Source organism: Rhipicephalus microplus, chromosome 6 (genome assembly GCF_043290135.1).
Source record: "Rhipicephalus microplus isolate Deutch F79 chromosome 6, USDA_Rmic, whole genome shotgun sequence".
Lineage (NCBI taxonomy): Eukaryota > Metazoa > Arthropoda > Arachnida > Ixodida > Ixodidae > Rhipicephalus > Rhipicephalus microplus.
The window spans coordinates 94,616,063-94,641,563 of NC_134705.1; the positions used below are offsets into that span (position 1 = coordinate 94,616,063).

The 25,501-nt window shown below is 44.8% G+C and overlaps 1 long non-coding RNA gene across 1 annotated transcript in view; it reads left to right on the plus strand.

Moving 5' to 3' along the window:
• Nucleotides 1–5,070, plus strand: part of LOC142765374 (uncharacterized) — a 349,564-nt gene extending 344,494 nt beyond the window's left edge. The window contains exon 4 of the long non-coding RNA XR_012884213.1: nucleotides 4,781–5,070. This is a non-coding gene — a long non-coding RNA (uncharacterized LOC142765374). The remainder of the gene's footprint in view (nucleotides 1–4,780) is intronic.
• The last annotated feature ends 20,431 nt before the right edge of the window (nucleotides 5,071–25,501 follow it).

Here is a 25,501-nt window from a genome sequence, read left to right on the forward strand (position 1 = left end):
CGTATTTCCTCGTGGTTAATACGCTGTCTTAACAACAACTCACGATAACAAAAATAAATAAACAGAACCACGCGCATAATTGCAAAGCCAGCTTTTCTGCATAGCTGTCTAGCAAGGACGTGAAGCCACCTTTGTACACCAGAGCTCGCCTTTATTGTTTTGATTTTACGGAACAGGTTGCAGGGGTAGTCGAGACTTTTATGCCGAAAATGATCGCGTGCTATATTTTGCGCAGACAGAAGAGAAGTTCATGAGAGGAAAAGTGTTGACCTTGACTATTTAGTCAGTTAGCGCGTAGTCATTCTATGAACTGCGTAAAAAAAACTGCTTTATGAAATGCACTAACACATTTATTTTTTCCGTGCTATCTGAAAAGCTCGACCTGAACTTAATTAGACTCAAAATAATGCAAATAAGGTACAGATCCAACAAATAATAAAAAGGACACAGACTAAAGTGATCATAGAAAAATGAGGAAGTGAAAGAACAATGAAACTGTGCTGAGAGAGATAAGGAAGGACGCCACGTCTTGCTGCCCTCTATACACGTCTAATCTTTCAGCGGTAGCTACAGCAGATGCGCTGTTCTTCTGTCGCGCACATTGTCCTCGCTCGACGTAGCTTCAAAAGAAGATTAACTGGAGCAGACCTTTGGGTGGCGGGGGCAGGCAAACCTGCCCAGAAGTGGGAAGTTCATCTTCAATGGCGAGAGCCTTTTCAATGACGCTGCCTTTTGTGTAAAGATAAAAAAATATCAGGAGACCAAAGTTGAGTTTAATATGGCGAAAGACATAGGCAGGCGACAAAGCGGTCACCTCTTGTTTGGCGCACTGTGCCAAGCTGGTGCTCTTCTGTGGTATCACCATTGTCATCACCTTATTACGAAGGTTGAAGGTTGTGTTTGCTAGCGTTCAGCACAAGTGTTTGCTCTCCCTGGTCATCTTTCTGTTTTTCGTCAAGCCCCGCTGCCTAAACTAATTTGTCACTCCAGCCTTTTGGTCTCTATTAGCGTTAATTTCTATGCAGGAGTTCTTACCCCACCGCAATGAATACACTACTGATTTCATTTTTTTCTATTCGGGCGCCTTTCGCAGCTGCCGGTTTACTAAAATTGGTATTATTCTAGCCCTGGTGGTACAATGGTTGTGGCACTCGCATGCTGAAATGCAGGTACGGGGTTTGATCGCGCCCACTCGAATTTCAAGGGAGGCGAAGTGCTAGAGCCTACGTACTGTGCGACGTCAGTGCACTTTAAGAAATCCAGATAGTCGAAACTTCCGGAGCCCTCTGCTGAAGCGCATTTCGCAATCATGCCGAACATGATGTTGTGCAGATAGGTCAGGTTTGCAGGTCGACAAGGGCGATATTGTACCCCTTCAAGCTCTGATGTTGCTGCCAAACTTGAAATTAACACACATGATATTACGAACTCCGCACTGAATACGGTAGATACCCACAACTATTGGCAATATTACCAGAACTCGCCTCTACCGTTTTATATACCAAATGGACTGCGCCGAACAGACGTCACTCTGCTGCGCAGGCTGCGACGTCGGATGGATTTCACGAAGTTATTTTTGTTTCGTGGGACCGACAACACTCTTAGTGACCTCCGTCATATCGTGGACATTTTGCAGCATATCTTCTGTGACTGTTCTACGCTGTGCAGAGAAGTTCACTAACCTTGACCAGAGAACGATGAGACTAGCAACTATCTTCGAATGTCATTCCGACAAGCCATCGAAAATTGTGGTGCGAAAGCACTGTTGAAACTTCTAAGGTAAACCGACTTGTATAAGTGGCTGTACATGGATAATGATGCCGCATGCGGCACAAAACAGTCTGATTGGGACGTTGTGTGTTTGCCAAGAAGGTTTAAAATGCAATTTTTAAACCTCATTGTTTTGTGCTGGCCCACTGTTTTTCTGATTCTTAATTATTCTTTGTTTAAGTCTCCTTTATCTATTTACCACGTACAGGGTAGCATACCAATTATGCTAAGGCCCAATAACTTTAAGGTTAATGAAGAAAATTGTATTTAATGAAATCTTTGAGAGAGCTGGCATTTTTTCCTTGAATATGTTCAAAAATTAAACGTTAACCACAATAAAATTATAGAGAAATCATTATAAAAATTACGGATATACGCAACGTCGTTTGCAAAATATGCGTGTTATTAAAGATACTACGTACTCGATGCAGTTTATTAGACTTAGTGAAGTTATTTAGGCATTCTTTGTCGCATTGTTAAGGTATTCGGTAGAATAGTTAGCTGGCAGCCAGAACATCTGTAAGATTGTACACGTAGAAAACACTTGCGTTGCTCCTTGAGCAAATCGTGCAACTATCTTTAATGTCGTTCATAGCATCTGAAGTGACACGTACTTATCAGGCTGAGTTAAGGCCACCGGTTGAAAGATGTAGAGTATGAAGTGTGTCACTGTTTGCTGTATATGTGAAGTCAAGTGGTTATGTTAATTATGTAGGAAAGAAACCTGCACTGTCTGATGTTGTGTTGAGATAGGCCAACAAAAAGCATTTGGTGCATAGTCGGCGTTAGGTTTTTCGGTATTAAGGGTTGCTTGGCCAATACGGATAATTTCCGGTTCTTTATGCAGATTGTACGGTTCTGAAACAGTGCCTGTTTGGATTTTACAGAAAATAAACATTTTCTCTGTCTGATTTGTAAATTCACGTGTCCATGCACCGCGTGTCCCATTGTAGATGGTTTCAAGCATAGAGTTTCTTGTAAGGTACACTAGAGGGAACTCTGGCGCTAGTGTCTAGTGGGAGCTGCAACGTACGGCGCTTCAGCGAGCATGGGAACGATGGGTAGTACACACATTTGTCTCATTTTCGTACTTCTGGCCTGCTTTTTTGCTCCGTATACATGTGTTCGTGTGGCTTGGAGCTGTCTTCACACAAAACAAAAAACAGCAAATGTTCAGCGGTTGCGCTTCGCCATCTTATTCCTTTAGACTTACCTTTCAAATCGGGTCACGAAGTTCAAAAGGGTTGAATCTTTCCTTCAAAACGAAACCGAAACGCAGCAATATACGAAGCCGCAAGCACGATTCGCCACCCGCAAGTACGAAGACTAGGCAAATGTGTGTACTACCACTCACTCCCATGGTCGCTGAACGATCGCAGGCGACAGAGTCCCCTCTAGGTAATATTTAGGAAACATTATGGTTTCAAGACTGCAACTTTGTACCCCAAAAAACTTCCTGTCACCGCATTTAGCAGCTCCTAACATGTAACTAAAAGCACGTTTTCAAGTTTCTTTCAAGGATAAGAAAAGTGACTCCTTAGTTTTCAGATAAAAAGAACGTGCGTAAAGTTCGAGGGAATCTCGTATAGTTTTTATGTTGCTCAAAAGAACATTTGTTTGAATATATTTTGTCAATTAAGGGAAAGAAAGTGCAGAAAATTGGCAGGCTATTTTTTAAAGCTCTCCTCACCCATTGTTCATACCACGGTAGACTCGTGGACGAAACCCGATGCCATCAAGGACCTGTGTTTGTAAACAGCGAAAGAGTGCTCTAAACCGTTCGCAATTTATTTCAAACACAAGTCCTCGCACTAATGTAATATTCCTTCCCGTCCAGCTCAACATACCAGGACAGGTAAAGCCTCTCTCATAGTAGATGGTGCAAAGTACATGGTACTGTTATTCGTCGAACGTTTGTTCTAAAATAAGAGTCGACAGTTTAGGTCTTAAGAGATAATTCAATGAATATGATGCCGGAGCCTAATTCTGTTAAAAATAAGGTTGAAAGAAATGACACGATAATTAATTAAATAGTTTTAGCGAGTTTATTGAAAAAGCAAGAGTTTTTGTTGCGCGCAGCTGGATTCCGAGCAGCTCTAGGCAGAGCAAGTATCAACCACTGGCTCCTTTTTATGTGGCTTCAGGTACCAGCTTCGGCAGAATGACGTAACAGGTAGTTGACTCAAAGAACACAAGCGATCAGCGCGATTCGAATGCCACGACAATACACCTAAACCAAGGGTCAGGGTAACTGAGAATCGCAGCTCAGAAACACTGCAACATTCTGGTAAAATTACGTTGTTGCACTACGTACCACGGGGCTTCCCAGAGGGGTTAATGTTTTACGATGGGTCCCCAGGTGGTTATAATAGGTGGTTTTCAAAAGCTCTGGGAAAACAAACGCCTTTCAGTTCGATAACGCCATTTAGCCAGCGTACTCCCGTGCGTCTGTGCTGCATATCATTGGGAGCCGTTTGTGATAACTTGGAATTTTTGGTTAGGTATGATTTTTTTTTTCACCTAATTCCCATTCAGTTGTGGCACCACATCTTTGCTTTTGTCGACAGATGCTGCCACCTACAGATGGCCTCATATCACAGGTATGTCACTAATGCACGTGGGACATACCCGTGCATTAGCAAAAAGTCTTCTAGTAAAAATTCTTCGCACGTGAGTATGAAGTGACCTTACGTGAAGTATGCATAGAAAAGGAACGGGCTATGAGTTATGAAAGCTGAAAGATGTGGTGAAATAACAAATTGTAAAAACATTCAAGGCGTGGTAAAAGAACTGTGTTCGATGAAATCATTTCGGCAAAGGGAGTGAGTTCTATGGGTTTTTATTAGGCGTCTTTAAGGTAATATAAACTACGCCTTTTTGTGCGTGCGGCCCTAAGACAGCTTTTCACTTGGCAGTAGCAATTTTACGCATATTTGTATCCGTATTCATGTCCTAGAGAGAGCTACGTTATTGAGCGAACTTCGCGTTTTTCTTATTTTCATTGTTGCAGGTCCCCGCAGTGGCTGCACCTTTACAGTGATCGGCGGAAAACTCGGAAGGCATGACGTCACGTCTTCGGTCTCACTTTCATTAGTTGCATCGGGAAGATGCGGCGACTGCACGAACGACAAGCGGCTGGCCTCTACCGAAATGGATGCACTTGACTTCAGAAAAGAAACCACGATGTCGATCATGATAACCGCAGTGGGGCGGCACAAACTCAACCTATATCATTGTTAAAGTGAATCACTCATAAGCTTCCACGGGAGTGGGGTCGAGCAAGGCGTTGGTGTCGCCGTGCTTTTCCAAGAAAAGTTCGCCATCGGTTTCTGTCGCACCGAACTGACAGTCTTTCCCTCGGCTCGACAATGCGCAGCTGGCTACTGAAGTGATCGTGTTTTCATTTTTATTTAATAACCGGCGGAACAGTAGCAACACATTTGTCCCGTGAAGTTCTGATTTCCGTGACTTTCGCTTGAAGATTCTTCCGGTCGTACAGTGGTGGTAAAAGCGGCAAGCCCGTTTTACTACCGGCTTAAGAAGCGATCCTTCTCTTCTGCTCCGGTAACTTCCATCGCCGAACGGAAAACTCGGTAAGTACAAAGTACTTACTATTTTCCAAAGTTACTGTGAAACTAAGAAACGCTAAGGGAGAGTGTTGTTTTTGTGAACGTATGAGATGGCGTTTTTGTCCTGTACCTAAACACGCTGCCTTGCCAACTAGTACAGCATTTAATACGATGGCATGACTTCAACTCGTCATCCACTTCTGGAACGGACACGATTGCTTCAGAAGGCAAGCCACAGTGATCATGAGTAACCGTCTGTGTATGTTGTATCTTCGACAATCGTAAAAGAAATCAAAGGTGTTGAATAATGAAACTTTTGACCAAACTACTCGAATTGCGACACAGAAGCGTATTGCCCAACGTTCACTTACCGAAGAAACTTCGGGAATTCGCTCACAGAATATCACGGGCTCTTGCAACTGACGCCACCTTCGATCTAGCCGAGGGCATAGCAGTGAATCTATGAGAAGCCTAAGGGGAAAAAAAGAAAACACTGAAACAATACTGGAGAAGGAAAGGCGCCCGGATTTGTATCGAATTTGCGCTCATTGAATTTCCCCTCGCGCTGCTCAACCGGAAAACATGCAGGTGCTCGCTCAGCTGGGATACAGTGAATTGGTTCCTCGCTACTGATCGAATTTTGTGTCGTATTCGGCAGCTGGAAACGAAGACGGTGGCACTTTCTCGTCGGGCTTGTTTATGGGAAAGCGAACCATCTGCAACTATCTCGATCACACCTTGGTCGGTATTTTTCTTACTCTTTTCGTTTTATCTTCTTTTATTGAGATGCACAACGGTTCTCACGAAAACGAAGATCAGGAGTGTTGCAGCCATAGCAGCTTGAGGCCAGCACAAGAGCGCCAGAACCCGCTCACACAATTTTCTCTAATTTGTGTAACACTTGTTTTGTAACATGGTTCCAGCTTCTGCAACTACGTCAAACTGCTATGCGCAAGATAGCTCGACGTTCTCAAACTAGCGTAACCAAAAATAAAACGAATGCCCTTTTTGTATGTCGCGATTTTCGTAGATTCGCACAGCTCCAAACGAGGCAATAGCTCATCGTTTAGATCTGTATTTTTTTCTTCTCTTCTTTCATTCGTGTATTAGAAAGTTTAGTTACGTTCATGCTGCCGCCTTGTTCAGAGTGCGTAATTTGTAGGCCTGATTAAACAGTTCTCTTGAAATTATTGTGGCAACTTCGTGCTAGTGGTGCCAAGCCTGATTAAAGAACGCAGCTGCGTGACCTTGCCTGTTCCTCTTCATTTTTTTAGGGTGAAGCTCCTTAAGGCGTGGGCTGTGCGTCGTCTGTATGTAGCCACCTCTCATTTAGTTCTTGCAGTGTTCACCAGATGGCCATACCATCCCCCATATGTAGCCACCTCTCGTTTAGTTCTTGCAGTGTTCATTAGATGACGGTACTTGTAGCTGATCATCAAAAGATGCAAGATGTTATAAAATAGATGGCTGTACTTGTAGTTGATGATGAAAGATGCGAGATCTTATAAAATAGGAATGATGTCACATGTGTCGCGTGTCATTGGTCGAAGGCAATCGTTTGATTTAGCGTGGCGACGTACGCTAGGGGGAGAGTTGTAATAAAATCGAGTGGGCAAAACGTACGGAGGATTCATGGTTAACCAGGTTTACCTCCGGAGCTTCGCCCACTCGTCATCATTCGCTTCGTGGATATGGCGGCACTACTTTTTTTCTTTCTATCTTTCCTTCTTTTTTCTTTCTCTCTCTCTGTTTTTCAGCGTTTCTGTATCTAGTTATTTCCATTTCTTCTTGTCTTTTTATTCCTTCCGCCTCATCGCTTTTTTCATTTTCATCTATTTTTCTTTCGTTTCGTACTTCTTTTCTACTTTTTTTCATTTTTTTCCCGTTTACGGTCATGTCTCGCTGTCTCATTGTAGGTGTATTGTTCTCTGGTTATTCCCCCTTTTTTTCGAGCAGGTTTCCGTCTTTCTACTTTTTTGTCTTTATTCTTTCTAATCATCTCTTTTCCGTTTCTTTCTATGACTTTGGTATGTCTCTATCTCTTCCTCTCTTTTTCTCTCTTTCAATTTCTCTGTCTTTACCTTTTCTTTTACTTTTTTTCTACTCATTGGTTTAAATTGTTTGACGGGCGTTACTTGTCTTAGCCAACTTTATTTCGAAGCTCGCATCGGTTGTTCTTGTTAGCCGGGCTTGCCTGATTTCAATAGCTCATACTCACCCGTGATGTCCTGGACGACGGAGTGCAAGTTGACGATAGCTTATACAGCTTCGCCGTTGAATACAGTAAATTTATTACTGTGAATTTTGAGAACCTAAAGTAATATATTAATAACATAATTGTTGGGATTTAACGTGGCAAAACGTCCATAGAGATGCCGTAGTGAAGGGTTTCATAAATTTCGACTACCTGAGGTTCTTTGACGTGCACCGAAATTGGAGCACATGGGCCTGATGCAAAAGGTCGTTTTAGTTTAGCGCGTGCAATGCCTATATAAGGAACACGAAGCGCGGCGCGTCGGGTACGTAACGGCTGAGGCTGTCGAGCACAGCGTTAGTTTACCGTTCGTAAGAACCGAAGCGTGGAGTGCGCTTCAGTGTAAACAGCCTTGAGTTTGAGTGCTGCTGTGCGCCATCTATAGATGAAGGAAGGAACTGCAGCAGCCGATAGAGGAGGAGGAAGAAACTTTATTCAGAGAGAAAAAAAATTAAAAAATTGAAATGCAGGCAGTTTGGTCGGGCCCTCAGTCCAGGGCTCCGCTGGCACGAGCGGCTCGCTGAACCTGGTCAAGCAAAGCTATTTGGCTCTGCTTGTCCTCGTCCGCAAGCCATGCCTCCCACTGCCTGTGAAACATGTGTGGTTGCTTCGTGATGTGTGGGCTGTCGATGTGTGTGGGCCTCTGGGTGCACTCCCATGTTATGTGGCTGAGTGTTGGTACTTGTGAACACCACGGACAGGTGTCTTTATATCTTGCGGGATATATTCTACTTAGATGGTACAAATTGGGAAAGCTATTGGTTTGTATGCGTCTCCAATCCCTGCTTTGCTGGCTATCCAAGTCCTTATGTGGAAGCCCATATTCCTTTCGTTGCTTCCTTTGTTGGAGGAGGATGTCACGCGAATTGGAAAGAGGTTCAACGTCGTGGCCTGCCGTCGCTCGGTTGGTGATGCCTCGAGCTATACGGTCTGCCACGACGTTCCCCTCCAAACCTTCGTGAGCAGGACACCATATAATGTGATGGTCTCCTGTTATGGGTTTATTTAAAAATTTATACGCTATTTTAGGTAGCGTTCCTCGGAGAAACATTCGGCATGCCGCCTGTGAATCGGAGAGCACAACCACTGATTCTCCCCTGATTTCTGCGTTGGATATGGCTATGGCTATTGCTGCCGCCTCTGCCACTCGTGTGAAACAAGTTTTAACCGACGCCATTGTGGTGTGATTTTGTGCTACAATTGCCACTACATGTGACCCTCTGCTCGCTTTACTTACGTCTGTAAAGACGGCTTCTGAGCTATTCTGAAATGCTTTGCGTAAGGAGTCTGCTCTCGCTTTCCTCCTTCCTGCGTGATACGTCGGATGCATATTTCTGGGAATAGGCGCTACAGTTAAATGTGTGCGTTTTTCCGCATCTATTAGCACCGTTTCCTCGTCGCAATATAATGGTCGCAATGTATATCCCATCTTTTCCAGAATTCTTCTCCCATGATAGCTTGAATTGAGCCTTTCCTTTTGAGATAAAAGCACCGCATTCGCATACTCCTCAAAGGTATTGTAAATGCCCAATTTCTCTACCCTCTCGGTTTTGGCATTTTCCGGAGTCCCCAATGCTGCTTTGAATGCTTTCCTTATTATTGTGTTTGTTTGCTTTGTCTCCTGGTTTGTCATTGTCTGGTACGGTAGCGCGTACGTAACTCGGCTGATCACAAATGCATGAACGAGTGCAATGGTTTCTTTCTCCTCTAGTCCCATTTCGCTGTTTGCTATCCGCCTGATCATCCGGGCCACATTCGCCGTGGTTCCCCGTAGCCTTTGTAGTGTGTGTGACGTTCCCGAATTTCCTTGTATCCACATGCCAAGCACGCGTATTACATCTGCCTCCCTGATTTGTCTCCCATCCAGCAGTACTGCTACCGGTATTAAGTCCTTTTTCTTTGCGTATCTTGCCCTAATTCTAACCATTTCAGTTTTTTCCGGCGAGCATTGCATTCCTGCAGCTGTCACGAAAGCTTGTATTTTATCTACTGCCTCCTGGAGGGCGTTTTCTTTGTCCGCATAAGAGCCACCCTTTGTCCATAAGGTGACATCGTCTGCGTAAAGAGCTGCTCCTAGACCTTTTATATTTTCCAGCTCACATGCGAGCTTTCTCAGGCCGATATTAAATAGTATCGGGGATAGCATGGCTCCCTGGGGGGTGCCTCTATTTGGGTAATCGAAGGTTTCAGATGTAACCGAGCCTAAAGAAATGGTAGCTTTCCTGCTTGTCAGAAATGACTGGACATACTCATATATTCGTTGGCCGCAGTTAATCGATTCGAGGCCTTCCATTATCACCTTGTGTGATATTGTATCGAATGCTTTCTTGATATCTAGTGCTAGTACGAATTCGTCGCTTGAACCTCTGTTTGGGTTCATGACGTCATTTTGCAACAGCAGGAAAACATCCTGGGCCGATACATGTGGTCGGAAACCGAACATATTCACCGGTAGCAGACCCTCTCTCTCTACATAGTCTGTCAATCTAGTCAATATTGTTTTTTCAAAAAGCTTACCCAAGCATGAGGTAAGGGAGATTGGTCGGAGGTTCTTAATATCTCTTGGTTTCCCTGGTTTTGGTATTAACATGATGTTTGAGTCCTTCCATTCTACTGGAAGGTTTCCTCCATCTACCCATACCTTTTCATTAAAGAAATCCGTGATTCGTCGAAGGGCCGCATCACTCAAATTTCTAAGCATAGAGTTTGTTATTTTGTCTCGCCCTGGGGCGGTATTCTTTTTGAAAGACTGGGCCGCCGCATAAACCTCTTCAAATGTTATGGGAGCGTCTAACTCTGGTTGTTCTTTTCCTGCATATTTGCCATGTACCACTTCACATGCGTCTTGTCCGACATATAATTTCTTGACTTCGTAGATAAGTGCGTCATCGTTACCTTTAAATTCATTCTCCAGAATTCTTAAAGCCCTGTTCGTCATTGTTTTTGTTGCCCCTGGATCGAGCATACTCCTCAGGATGTGCCAGGTCTTTTTGGTTCCTAACGTCCCTCTAAGTGAGTTACTAAATTGCCTCCAGTTACTGTTATTTAGTTGACGTGCGTAGTCATTGGCTTCCTGTGACAACTGAGCTATCCTTATCTTCAATTTGCGATTAAGCTTTTGCTTCCGCCATCGCTTTGTGAGGCTTCTCCGCGCGTCCCACAAATGTAGCAGGTGCTTGTCGACTGCTGGGATTTCCACGCTTGTTTCTATTTCCTTTGTCACTTTCCTGTGTGCCTCCTTTATCTGTGTCACCCAGTTACCTAGATCTATTATTTCCCCTTGGTCTCCTACGTTCTCCCTAAATTTGTTCCAATCAGATTTTGTCGCTTTTCCCATTCTTCTTGTCGTGGCGGCGTTCATAGTTATTCCGAGAATGTAGTGGTCGCTTCCCAAGTTTTCTCCGAGGTGCGCCCATGAGACGTTTCCTTCAGAATTTGTAAACGTTAAGTCCGGTGACGTGTCTTTCGTTAAGCTATTCCCGACCCGTGTCGGTAGGTCTGGTTGTGTAAGTTGGCAGAGATCATACCGTTCAACAAGGTCTACAAGGAGTTTGCCCTTAGGGCTGTCCTGCTTATATCCCCAATTTCTGTGTGGCGCATTAAAATCCCCCATGATAACTAACCTGTCTTTCTCTTTCAATAAACCCATCGCATGTGCTATAATGTTCTCAAAGTCGGCTCGTCTCTCCTTAGGTGGGCTATATATATTGACCCCCACTGTTTTTGGTCCTCCACGTTTTTTGGGCCACACTGTTATTATCTGGTGTTGCACTGCCTCATTACTCACGTAGCTGACACTCAATGCGATATCTTTTTTGGTAAATGTCGCCACTTGTGGGTACTTTGGGTTAACATGTCTTATGTACCCTCTCAGATTTATCTGAAATTTGCCTACTTCCTGAAGGCAGATTATATCAGGAGGGATTGGAGATGCTCCAATAAATTGTTTGAAATTTTCAAGTTTTGTTCTCAATGAGCAGCAGTTCCACTGCCATATTTCCGTTTGCTCGGTCTTTTTATTGTTACGGTGTCTAGCCATGATTGGTATTCTCGGAATCTGTTATTCCACTTTCTTTAGGTTGTCTGGTGGGGGCACCCGGGCTCTGACAAGATCTCTTGCGAGGATTCTGCGCCTGACTCAAGTCGCTTATGGTGCGTTCCATCTGGCCTAGTTTGGCAAAAACAAGTTGAATTTGTTGAACTAGGAACGCTATCGGCGGTGTTTGTGGTGGTTGCGTTTCCACGGGCTGCGCAACGGGCTGCGAGACAACAGGTGTGCTCGCCGGGCTTTGTGTGTTGCTCGACTGGTTTAGTAGTGACTCCAGGCGCGCCATTCGAGACTTAACCTCCTGTAGTTCTGTTCTAAGTTGTCTGTTTTCAGCTACTACCCGCTTGTATTCTGGGTGTTCTGTGATCGTTGGTGTAACGGGTTTATGTTTGGTAGTGGGAGATATGGCTTGCGCATAGCTTACCGCGTCCGCCTGTGGGTTGCTATGTGCAGGACACGCCCCCGGTGGCTTGCTTCTCGGAAGGGCTTGCGCGTTCGGATTGTCCTGGGAGATTGCTCTCGGCGTCGAAGTCGACTTTGGATGCCGCTGTCCTGGTTGTCCTGTCTCCACGGCACGGTTTTTCGACGGCGTGCGGGTTCTGGAACGGCTCTTTCGGGTCCCGCCTCGTCCGTACTCCCATTCTGATTCCTCTTCCTCCGACTGAAACCAGCGAGGGGCTGGCTTGTGTGGTTTTTTGGGTGGTTTCGCTGCTTGCTTGCGAATAGGCTTGAGGCGTTTCAGACAACTGCGGTCTCCAGTGATATGGTTTCCCGTGCAAATTGCGCATGTTGGAGTGCAATTATGGTTTACTTCGGGGTGGCGCATTCCACAGGTATGGCACACGGGTGAGTCTGGCTGCGGACACACGTCGGTGCGGTGGCCAACCGCCCCACACGCTCGGCAGAATTGGACGGTGTTACGAAAAGGAATACACTCCTTCTCACCTCCTCTGTAGTAAACATATCTTGGTAGAATGTCCCCGAAGAAAGTCAAGACGGCACTCTGAGAGTCTCCCAACATCCGAGCGTCGACCAGCGTCACGCTCTGGGTGCGAAAACGGATGCTCGCTTTGATGGTCTCAGACGGGGTGTGCGGCTCTATACCGTGAATAACACCTTTTTTGGTTCCTTCACCTGCCGTAACGTAGACGTTGACCGGGTGTGGTCTTCCGTTGATATTCAAAGACGTGATGCCTCTCATCGCCATCGCGACGGTCGTGTCTGGAGTCGACGCTAGCGCAATGTTGGACCCCGGTCGGATGCGGAGAATAAACTGATCCCACCTGACTTTTCCTTGGCAAGCCTCCACTATAGCGTCGGAGATCGCTTGGGTGGTCACATTCTTCAGAGGCAGTCCCTGGTGAGGTCGGAAGACTACTTTCAGATCGTCCTTGGGTAGTGCTGGGGGCCTCCGTCTTGTAGGTCGACCCCGGCGCTTTGGCTGGTTGTCCGTCGTAGGTCTGCTGCCTGCGGAGAAGTCCCCTCCTTGTTGAAATTTCCGCTCCTTCGCCTGTTTCTTCTTCGCTCTGAGCGATTGGGATATTTGCCATCCCTCCTCTGTGCGGTCGGTCTCCGTTGGGGCGGAAAAATCTGCGGCGGCGTGCGTGGACGCCGCGTTGCAGTTCCCAGGCAGTGCTGCTTCATCCCGGTTTTGCGCGGCAAAGTCCATGACTTCTTCACCCAAACCTGGTTCGGATTGTCGTACGGACGCTGTTTGCGACTCCCCAGTCGAGTCCATAGCCGTCAGCAACCGCGGCAACGCCGTGGTTGTCGTCTTCGGGCGAGCGTCTCCCGGCGTCGTCGCCGCCGCTCCTCTACTGGACGCTAGAGGTAGCGAAGGCTCCACATGGGCGAACGAAGAAGTGGCCGTAAAAACAAGAAAAATGGTCCGATTTCAGTGAAACTGGAGTCCACCGATACCGGAGCATCTCCCCTACACGCCTGTGGCAATTTCTGGACGATTCAAGGGTTGAACCGTACAGAAAAGACAAGAACATACGGAGCTCGATGTGCACGCCTCTGCACTCATCGGCATCCCAGCAGCGTCTCCAGCCGATAGATGCAGCCTTTTTTTCGTAGAAGTCATTAGAGTGCCTAGTGTATTCTTGACGCTATGTAGTCATGCCGTGGACGATCGCAGCCGACGAGATCTCGCGAGACAGCTACCGGTGAAGTAGCAATGGCCGTAGCGGCCGCAACGTAACCGCCCAGATCTAGCGCGCATCTCTTGCGCACGCAAACGCACGCATTTCGAGCTTCAATTGTAAAGCACTGCACGTCCTAATGTCTCTGGTGACAACACATTGGGAGAACCTTCTGTTTTTGCTCATTTCGTGCCGGGCATCTACGTTTTCTGGTGCGCGAACAATGCGAAAAAGTTTTTATAACTTTTTGAACATACTTGTTTCCCTCGGTGCGCAAGAAGAGTATTTGTGTGGCTGGCATTGGTGGTAAAAGAAGCTGAAAAAGAATCGGCTTAGTAAGACAGCACATGAGAAAATCAGACACAAGTAATACACTTTTCTTTTTGAAATAATATTTTCTGAAACAAAAAACGGAGAATCGTCAAGCTTTTCCTGCTTTCAACAAAGAAACGACAAAAATGCTGTCCAAGAATTTGATTTTTTTTTTTTCACACAAGAGACCCACTGAAATGGAGTAATTCTGGTAGCGTTCCCACATGAAGTTTATCACTTTCCCAGAACAGTTTCTTAACACTTCTGACATGAGGTTTTCATCGCCGAAGTGTTATGACCAAAAACCTCACGCATATATGCCAATGGTTTTTTAGATGTCAACGATTGAAATAGTTCCTTGGCCTGGCTTCAAGAGGCTACGATTTTCGATCGCAGAATTTCTCGATTGGCCAGACTGTTGCAACACTTTGTAATGGTTGAAGCAGGCAAATTTCTCTGTAATTCTGCAGGAGATAATATTTATCCTCTGGAAACATACAAAGGCGATTTCAGGTCAATTTAGTTCAAAATGATTTATTTTGCTCCTGACCGTATGAAAATTGTGAAAAAAGTTGTTTAGTATGCGCAGCGATGTGAACTGGCTAACGTTAGCTATTCATAGTTAACTAACTTCATTATTTAAAATTTCTATATTTGATTTAAACACCTTTTGAGTGTGATTTACTGCGCTGTTTACGCACAAAATTTATTGCACCTTCACTGGATATCTTTCAGTAGTTCTGTCACACTTACTTGAGAAAAATAGACCAGAGCAAAATCTTCGAAGACGAAAACGTTGACATTTTCTCCGAAACGCCATTTTTATACCGTACTTGAATCAAAGATGGCCAAATGAGCGCCATCTTCTTGAGCAAAGTAATGCTCACCACGCGAGAAAAAACAAGTTAAAGGAAAAAAAAAACATTTGCTTCAGAAGTAGCTGCGCTTGCTGGAAGCAGTGGTACCACATCTGGTCACTAACACTGAATAGGTTTCAACTCTGCTGTGTCGCAACATCAAATGATAAAGTCATGGCGATGTTTGTCGTTGTTTATTGACAAAGATTGATCGCATGGTAAAACAATGCGAACTCCGCGAGAGTTCGCCTGCGCATAAAGAATCGCGACACCGCTTATCGTCGTCTTGTTTCGCGAGTCCACGCCCTTCGTTACACTGCTACATTATTTACTCTACAGTTTTTTATCGCCATCAAGGACTTGATTGACTTAGGTAATGATAGCATGTGGGGTTTTAGATTATATTGAAGTGGTGAAGTACGCAAATCGCCAGGAACGAGGAAAGTGCGAAGGAGAAAAGGGAGAGGGGGATGCTGACTCTGAAGTTTGAACGTATTAAAAGTTTCACATATAGAGTGCAAAAAACACGTTAATGGGTTTGTAGGTTGACAGTGAAGTAATTAATTTCTACTCTACGCAAAAGAAAATTGTCATTTAACCACCTCTTAGCAATCCTAAGCACCTGTGTAGGTTCTACGATGTTGTAATTGATAGTACGTTTTCAACTGGTAGTCTGTGCTCACCTCGTGTTTTTTGCCTTCGTCCCTGGGGCTCTTACGTACTTCATTGTCGTAATAAATTACTAACTAGCGCAGCGCTCTGTTCTTCCAGATTACGTTTAAAACACGCGCACACATAGCCATTTACTTCTTGCAATTATTTGCTTGGTAGCACTTGCGTACGTTTAGTGTAGTTAACACACATTCCATCGTATTATGAATTCAAAGAATGAGTAGACGCTTATAGTCAAGACAGCGTTTTGAGCATGCAAGCTCAGGCTCACGCTATGTGGGAGGGTCCCTTATATAGGGAACTATTTGGTCACACTCGCCTCCCGGGCTCTGGTGACGAGTTGAGGTTGATCGTCTTCGTCCCGGGTGAGATCGTGGCCTCCCACATCATGGCGAGGAGGCTGACGTTCGCAGGAGCTAAAGACTTGCCTCCGGCGTCTTCTAGATGCCACGAGCACATGACTAGTAGGTGCGCTAGGGGTCTGCTACATAGCAGATTGCGCAGTTGTACGCGTGAAGTGTCACATATATGTGATGTAAGAGGAAACATTTGGGGGAAAGTATTACTCAGAATCCAATCAAAGGTGGCTCGCTCCTCTTTATTCAACCTCGGGTTAATTGACACATATCCTCTATGTTTTATAAGCTGTAGTGCTGGGGAATAGCTTTATAGTATATTCGGTAAAGTATCTGGCTTGGCTTGAACGTCAAATGACCGTGGTTAACATGATACGGCCAAGAAAGTGTTTTTTATTTTGGTTGCGCACGCCACTGTGTTGGAGTGCTTACAAAAAAGGTCGCTGCTTCGACACAAGGACGAAGCACTGACTCCGATTAGAAGAAATCGAACTTTCCCACGAAGAACGAAAAACAGCCCTACACCTGTAGCGCGCCACGGAGGCAGAAAGACGCATGGTCGTCAAGAACAAAGGAGGTTTGAAAAACATGGCTGATTCCCTAAGTGTAGGAATTGATATAACACGAAAGTCAAACTGGTCTTCACAGAGGTGGTAGAGCGTTTATTGTGAATTGTTTCAGCAACAGCAAAACATTTGAAGGTCACGGTAGGAATAGCAAGCACGCATCTCGAAACTTGCAGCACACACCTCGGGCAAGAAGCTTGGACAAAATTGGAATACAATGGAAGATCGTGGACTAACAACTGGTGCAGCTCGACACTTTCAACGTGCTATTCAAACAGAGAGAAAGACGCACGAAACGAAGGCAGAAGTATACACAGCACAAGCGCGAACAAATGTCACAATCATTTCCGCGTCGTGCATCAGCAGCACGCTTCTTTCGTGAACGCGGTCGTGGCAGCATGCGAAGTGACCTTCGTCTTCCCCAAATGACGATTCTGATAAGCGAGCTCGCAGGACAAACCATGCTCGATTGATTGATTGATTGATTTGTGGGGTTTAACGTCCCAAAACCACCATATGATTATGAGAGACGCCGTAGTGGAGGGCTCCGGATATTTTGACCACCTGGGGTTCTTTAACGTGCACCCAAATCTGAGTACCAAACCATGCTCTGTTGGGGTGGCGCTTCGGGAAGGCGATAACCTTTGCAGCACGTACAACGCGTGGGTATCGTGCAATCTCGCCACTGATAAATAAAACGCGCTAAGCTTCGAAACCGCGAGGACTGCCAAACGATGTACGGTGTATATAAATGGCTTGCCGTTAGCGTTCTGGTCAACGGACGCTTTGTGGCTTAGTGGTAGCGCTGCACGCTAAGAATCGAGGGGGTTGCTGGTTTGATCCTGCACGAGATATAATTGCCTGCGGGTTTTTTTTCTTCACAATCTCTTAATATATATTTTTCACATCACTTCCATAACGAAAGTACGTCAGCGAAACCGTAGTAAACCCTGGAATAAAACACGTGTTAAAAATTATTGAGCATCTCCCCGAAAGACCGTGATGGATTGCAAAGCAGCAGCCGGGTGGCGCACGACGTTGACCCGGTTGAAAGGGGCGTCTACGAAAACAGCTCCAAGCCACAAGAACACAGACGGATCCAGAAGTACGAATATTGGAGGAATCTATGTACTACACATCGTTCCCATGCTCGCTGAAGCGCTTTGCGTTGCAGCTTCCATAAAGACTAGTGCCAGAGATCCCTCTAATGTATACTTAGGAAACTCTATGACGAAATAGTCTATGTATATAGCGTGCAGTTAATATGCGGGCGCGAGCTCGGGACATGGTATAGCTCTCTAAGGCGGTGCTGTGGATTGAGGGGCCACTGCTTTGAATTCAAGCGGCAGTGCTACAGAACTGGCTTCTTCTGAATATTTTGTTTGTGCATTTCATATTTATATAAATACTTATACGTATCTGGTAAATCACGGTGAAAGCGAAGGCATAAATTTGATGAGAGTGCTCATATAACTGATGTCCCAGTAAAATAATCAGTCAGCCACCTAAACGCAACATCCCATCGTCTAATACGAACCGTCTAAAAGAACTACATCGTCTAAAAGAACCATCGTCTAAAAGAACTACACAAAAGTAAGTACTCCTACCAAGAGATACCTTCTAGGTTAACATTGCTGGCTTGTTCTAGAGCGGATAAGGTGAAGCGTTGCTCAACTGTGTAGAAGGAAGGGTAATCATGGCGTTTCATTTTTGACGAAGGATTACTACTTGCAAAAAATATCCGTTGAAGAGCGGTGAAAAAATAGTCGAAAGAATGAGCATGAAACACTGCTGCCTAATTGTGTTATCTGAGCAGTCACTCTTTCGAATGATTTATTGATATCATTTTGATTCTTTTTATCAAACTACTGCGATAACTTCAAAACCTATTCGCTCGATTGCTCGTTCCCTGAGAGATATCTGAAACCAATGAATTTGCATACCTTTAAACTATTTTCTCTTATTCGCGCAAATATGAAAGACGAGTGGTATTGCCGTTAATATTTTCTCAAATTTTTTTTGCCATTTTGATACAACGTTTTTGCAGCCTAATGAAATGAGAATGCCTAACCGACTGACACATTCGGGAATTACGGTAGAAAATTAGAGACGCTTTCACAAAAGTACCGTTCATATCAAATACCACCGATTGAGGATGATGGGAAAAAGATACAGATAAGAGAAATAAGCCCTTTTTAATTACACGCTGTCTGAAATCGCCCGACGACGCACGCTGTGGATTCAGGTATCATTCGCAAAATCTCTATTGTAATCGCTCGCGCCTGGGTGTGACGCTTCTCACGAGAACGAAAAAAGAGCAATAAAAGAGAAGTATGGAGCCGAGGAACTAATTATTACGCATCGACGTTTCCAAAAAGCAAATTGCACCGCGCCGGTGGAAACTATAGTCTCGTTTACTTTACTTTGACGTATTAATGTCTTCATTTGAGCTACAGCATTCATCTCTCCCGAACTTCTTTCCTATAATTCACGCTAATTATTGCGCATATTGATTTTCATTTCCCTTTCTAATTACGTGGGTTGGGCCACTCGCCTCTAATTTCAATAGAGGTTCCGGTATTCAGCACTGAATATGGTGGCTAGTTCACGCTCAGTTGATGCGGGAATAGTACGTAAGACTTCTTTTTCGCTGAGGCAATCATTACAAGCGTGGCACCCCCGAAGTTTTTCTAACAAGCTTTCGTTTGCGCTCACTCTCGTTTATTTCTGGACTTCTTTCAGTATCGATGTGAGGTTTCTTCATGCTCGTCCTTTATAAAACACCAGTCCACTCAAAGCCATTGTGCCGATGACTTCGTAATGCGTTCTTAGATGAAATGGTGCTCTTACACTCCACAAATTAGCGTAAAATATAAATAAATAATTACATAGGCGACTGCGGCCAACTTTTAAGGGTTTTAATTACCGCGAATCCCCAAGGCATGGTTTGCAAGAGTAATTGCATTCTATCATCACTGCAGTGGGGCCATTCATTAGGCAATGAAAAGCTGGTATTCTGAGTGTGATAATTATAAAAGCGTTAATAGAGGCAAAATGTTACTAGACCAATTGTTACCGCCTCGGTGTAATCCACTCTTCTTGTTTCTTCTTATGAACAACGATTCCATGTTAGAAGCATTATTGGCTGCGAATGATAAAGACGAAAAGTTTAGTTGAGGGTACCATTACGAAGCTTGCTGAAATTTGGATGAGCACTACGAAAAAGTTTAGGGTACCACTGGTTCACCACAGTTGATGCGCACTCTGCACCAACCGGAGGTAATCTTGCAGCTCTGAGCTGCGTGAACAATATTCACACTTCTTCAATTCATGAAGAGGCCAATCGTGTTTCGTCTATCCACAAAGTTGAAAATTTTTTAGCTCCGTTTGTCTACACAGATGCGGTTTTTGTGGTGAGCAATCAAAATTGGCCCGAAGTTCTATTGAGTAAGTAAAACCTACGTTTGAATGACTAATGCCCGAGAAATTCTCAAGAACTCTGCAATTCTACTGCGCTTTCTCCGAAGCCATGAAATGAGGCCTTGCGCAGGTGCGAATTCGGGATGGTCACAACAATAAACTCTTGCTAGGTTTGTGTAGGCAGATTCCCTTCGGCATCTCTGGCGAGCCACGATAAGCTAGTAGTTATTTCCACGCACAGTGTGCAGCTGGTCGCTGATGGCGCAACTTTCGATCTGCCGAAGTGCAGCTGCAATAACGACCAAAGCAAAACAGAACAGGTCCACCTTATCTTGAGCACACCAGTGGTGCCACCTTGTGGAGAGCGGTTTTGACCAAAGGCAACACAAACACACACACACACACACACACACAAACACACAAACACACACAAACACACACCACACACACAAACACACAAACACACACCACACACAAACACACAAACACACACCACACACACACACACACACACACACACACACACGCGCGCGCGCGCGCGCGGTGGTGTAGTTAACGCGCGCAGCTGCGCAGCGCCACTTTCGATCGGCGCCAGTGTCGAACGCCTTGTGTTTGCGCCTCCAAGGGGAGGTGATCAATGCTAGCTTGCTCGTCGATAACGGCAGTGTTTCCTTCGCTTTGTCCCTTTCTTATCAGAGCAACGATATTTACCGTTCGTTTCCCTTCTCGCGTCGACGAATAGCAGAGATGCTGAAGCAGAGCAAGCTGGAACAGCTTTCGCTGCCAGCACCAAAGCGAGACAGAGTACCAAAAACAACAGAAAAAACAGGCTGGGAAGTTAGAAACGTGCACTTCGGAAATCTTCTGAGTCGAGCCGAAAGGCGTATCGATTGTTTCTCGCTCGTCGAAAACCCGTTATCAGAACACGAATGGCGGTTCACTTGTCCGCCTCTTTGTGCTTTATATTTCTTTGTCCCCAAACGATTTGCCGTTAGCGAGAAAGACCATCTATCTCTGCCTGAAGTGAAGCGTAGCAAGCACTATTTTGGCACTGAGTTACGTCTTCGACATCGCCACTTCATTTTTTTCAGTTATATAACAGGATTTATCTCTCCATCGAATGCTGATGAGCTCAGGTGGACACCGTTGTTTACCTCTACGTGGCACACGTGAACATAGTTACAAGGTGATAGATGACGTAACTACCGTAATATACAAAAAAAAACAGCGTTCATACAATTTATCGAATTCAAATACACTTGTAATAGATAATCATAAGCACACTGCTAAACTATGACGTTCTAAATGCAGGGGTAGTTAAAGTATGACACATGCTGTTATGCATCGAAATCCAGCAATTTCCACAACGTTGGAGTTAACCCAGAGTATATGACACATGCAGTATAAAGATAAATACACGGTAAATAGTGTAAAATGTTTAATAATCTGAGTGTATAGACCAGGTACAAATTAGTGTATATGATACGGTGTGTACGGTAAACCGGAAATATATTTAATGATTTTGCCTCACCGTAACGAAGGTACCCTTTCGGATAACAAAATCGTCGTGTTACAATTTCTGAGCTGTAACGCCTTCTCCCTTTTCGCGGAGGGATAGATCACATTTGTGCAATAATACACTCTAATATATAGGGCTTATTTTTTAACAGGGTTGATAACGGAGCTACAAAACAGAGCAGAGAAAAGAACGCGGCCACACTGAGGAGATTTTAAGATGGCTCCGTGACCATACCATTTCCGAAGATGTTTAATGCGATACCTGGGGCCCTTTGTGAACTCACATCAAGTTACACAGTCAAGCGCAGGCAGGTTTATCAGCAGAGATGTTCAGTTTGCTATATTGAGTAACAAATTTTCTGGACAGTACTGTTAATGCTAGAGAACCGGAATTCATGCGTGCTACCACGTCCCAAAAGTATATTTACAATGTACTGAAGGGTTTCTGACTTGCTTAGGTGAAGTTATATTACTGCTTTTTTTATTATAAAACTGAAACTAGTACGGGAAGTCCTAGTTACTGGTCATGTTGTCATTTGTTTCCATTTTATTTCTTGGACAAAAGCACCTTTAAAGTGCGCCCCCCTTGCCCCGCCGCGGTGGTCTAGTGGCTAAGGTACTCGGCTACTGACCCGCAGGTCGCGGGTTCGTGTCCCGGCTGCGGCGGCTGCATTTCCGATGGAGGCGGAAATGTTGTAGGCCCGTGTGCTCAGATTTGGGTGCACGTTAAAGAACCCCTGGTGGTCGAAATTTCCGGAGCCCTCCACTACGGCGTCTCTCATAATCATATGGTGGTTTCGGGACGTTAAACCCCACATATCAATCATTAAAGTGCACCCCCTTTTGAAGCAAACATAACATCCATGACGTGCATGGTGCGTAAGTCGGCGAAATGCACCGCACCTTTATCTAAGAAAAATATACACTCGTATGATGAAGCTGAAATGTGTGCTTAACTATCAAAATGCTTGTGTCATTCTAATCTTCGATGTAATCTTCAATGAGTGAGTTAACGATGAGAGCCGTACTGACGAAACGAGCCGCAAGTTGCCGAACTACTTGAGGAACAACACAAATCTGCGAATGCCCTGGTTTCGTAGCCTTCGCTTCACTGTGAAGATAAGTTGTCGCCATGTATGCCTCGTACTGAAGAAAGGAAAGAGAGGATATGAACGAATGAACGAGAAGCGCCTATGAAGGAGCCACCAAGTCTTTGAGACAATGCTAATCTCCGAAGAAGGAATGAAACCTCTGTTCAATGCACTATAAAGGGAGACTAAAGAGCAAAATGATTTTTCGCGTATTAGTAAAGTACCATTTCGCAATCTGAAAAACACCACTGTTACTGCGACAAGGCGCTTAGTATGCAAGAAAACGCGCCAGAAGAATGTGCGGATAGTGACACCACTTTGAGATTCCCGTACCAAACACCATGACGTCAGAAATTTCGAGCGCATCTACTGATTCCCTACGTAGTTTCTAATGGATAGAAAATGAAGTACATTGCAATCTGTGGAAGCCATACACTTAGCATATGAAGTTTAAGAAAGTTTTATTGAGTCACTGCTACAAAAATACTGAAAATACATTTCGAAATTTTTTACGTCACGCACGGAAGTATTGGCGCGAAATTAAAAAATGAGACTTCAACCTTAATTTTCTCCGCTGATAATAGGTTTAAGAGAGTGAAACATGTGGATTAATAGTTTTCAGGGTGCAGTTTGCAAATGTTAACCAAGTCATTGTTCCTCTTTGGTGTCCCTTTAACAATCAGATGTTCAGTACGCTGTCTATGTGTAAGAGAATGCCGTAACGAGTATTCAATCGATAAATCTGCCCCTTCACGCATTACGCGGAATGTGAGCCACCCGACCAATATTTTAAGGTGACCCAACAGGCAATGATATCACAAATTCCATTCTTGTTCGAAGCGCTCCGTTCTCGTTTTCTTCATCGCCCTATTCCTTTCCGCGATCTCCTTTTTTCTCGATTTCTGCGAAATACCATTCTGCGGAATTTCGCCTATATGGCCAGGGGCACAGCAACCATTTCACGTTGCCCCTCTGATTTCTTGCTGTGTTCTTTACTCTTTGTCTGAATGTTCTGCAGTTTATTCGGTCTCCCTTTCTATCCTTTGCCCTTTTGTTTCTACACGGTTGCTTCATCTGCTTCCGTCCGTAGAGGATGTCATATCGGAGCCGTCCGTTTGGACAGCGCCGCTCGGGCCACGCCCGACGAACGCACCGCTGCTGTCCAGTGGATCCGGACGCTTGCTAGCCTCGCCCGTCTCCGGCTAGCGAAGCGATTCGATCGATCCTCAGGAAACTAGCGCATTAGCTCAACTGCCCTGTGTCGCCGTGCCTCTAAAACTATCTTCTGTTCTTCACTACCAGCGCCATCTTTCGTACCCATTTGTTTTATTGAACTTGCGAATACTGAGGCTACGTGTCGTACCACTACAGAAGGACACTTTGCAATACACTTGTTTTCAATACTTTCTTCACTTGTCCTAAATGCCTGCTACAAAGTTCGATTAAAGGAAAATTCCTGGACATGCCCACTTTTCTTTCTTTCTTTCTTTCTTTCTTTCTTTCTTTCTGTCTTTCTTTCTTTTTTTCTTTCTTTCTTTCTTTCTTTCTTTTTTTTACTTTCCTTCCTTCTTTCTTTCTTTCTTTCTCTGTTTCTCTTTTCCTTTCTATCTTTCTTTACTTTTTTCGCTCTTGTTGAAATTCATTGAAATTCTTTTCAGATACTTCTGGTGTTTGCTTGACCTCAAAGGTGAAACGGCATTGGGGTACGCTAATACCCCTGTCACACGGGCACCCGCGAAGACCGTTTAACTCCCTCGTCCTTACGACAACGAAGATGCGGTCCGTGTCACACGGCCACCCTTACCCAAACGAAGGTAAACGGAGCGTTTCGCAAAGGACGTTCAACGATCTCCCTTTGCAGCGAAACGACGTACTCTCGTCCCCAGCAGTCTAGAGGTCAGAGAAAAATTTCGAGCACTAAGTGGCCGCAGTGAAAGCATAATACATTTTGGCAATCTCAAACGTTCTTTCGTTGTAGTACTCATTCACAACGTGTGTTTGTTTACATATATTTATGCCCGCCAGAGTTCACTTACTCTCAACACCGATGCTCTACACTCCGTGCCTCACACGTGGTGCCTCGCGAGTCGGGCCGGCCGGCGCCATTGGAAAATATTTCGTCCATGCGTGTGGTTGTGGTCGTCGCTGTGTCACTCATGGCTGAAGAACACAAAATGTGCGCTCACGAGGCTAGGAAGCACAAGAACTTTCGTACACAGCCATGAACACAGGCAACAAAACAACTAAAAGCGCAATGTGGCCAGCGTCACCAGCAGCATCGCTACATTGAGCGAATTCATTTTTATTTGAAAATATTTTGATGGTTTGTTAGCCTCTTACCTCCTTAATAGTGTTTTTTTTGTAAAAACCCCAGAACGAGGATTCACAAAAAAAATCAATGGAGATGAAATTAGAATACTTTTCCGAAAATCAAGCAGTGCCAGCTGAGCCCCCTCGCGCCAACTGTTACAACCTTTTCATTGCCGTGTGACACTGCCACAACTCCTTCTCCGTCGAACCACCTAGGGGAGATTTACGTTGACGGTGTTCAACGGAGTTTAGTGGTGGCCGTGTGACAGGGGTATTATATTACTCGCACCTGCCAGCAGGTATCAGATGTACCGTGTGGCTTAACATGACAGTGATCCTCTTTGGCAGCGCGAGTGGATTTTTTTATGAACTTAGTTTTAAAAAAAGATCTCCGAGTCTCCATTTCTGTACCTAGACGCGCTGTCCCGATGAACTTCCACATTACGGCAGGTCGCTTGACCCTCCCAGTAGCTCGCTTATGAATATAGCCTTTATACTGCCTAATGGCCCGCGAGATCGTGTCTGGCTGATTCTCTTGCGAGCCGTTACGCTTTTACCTTGAATACGGAAGGAAAAGAGTCGTTGTACGAGTGGCGGCATTATTGAAGCTTGTG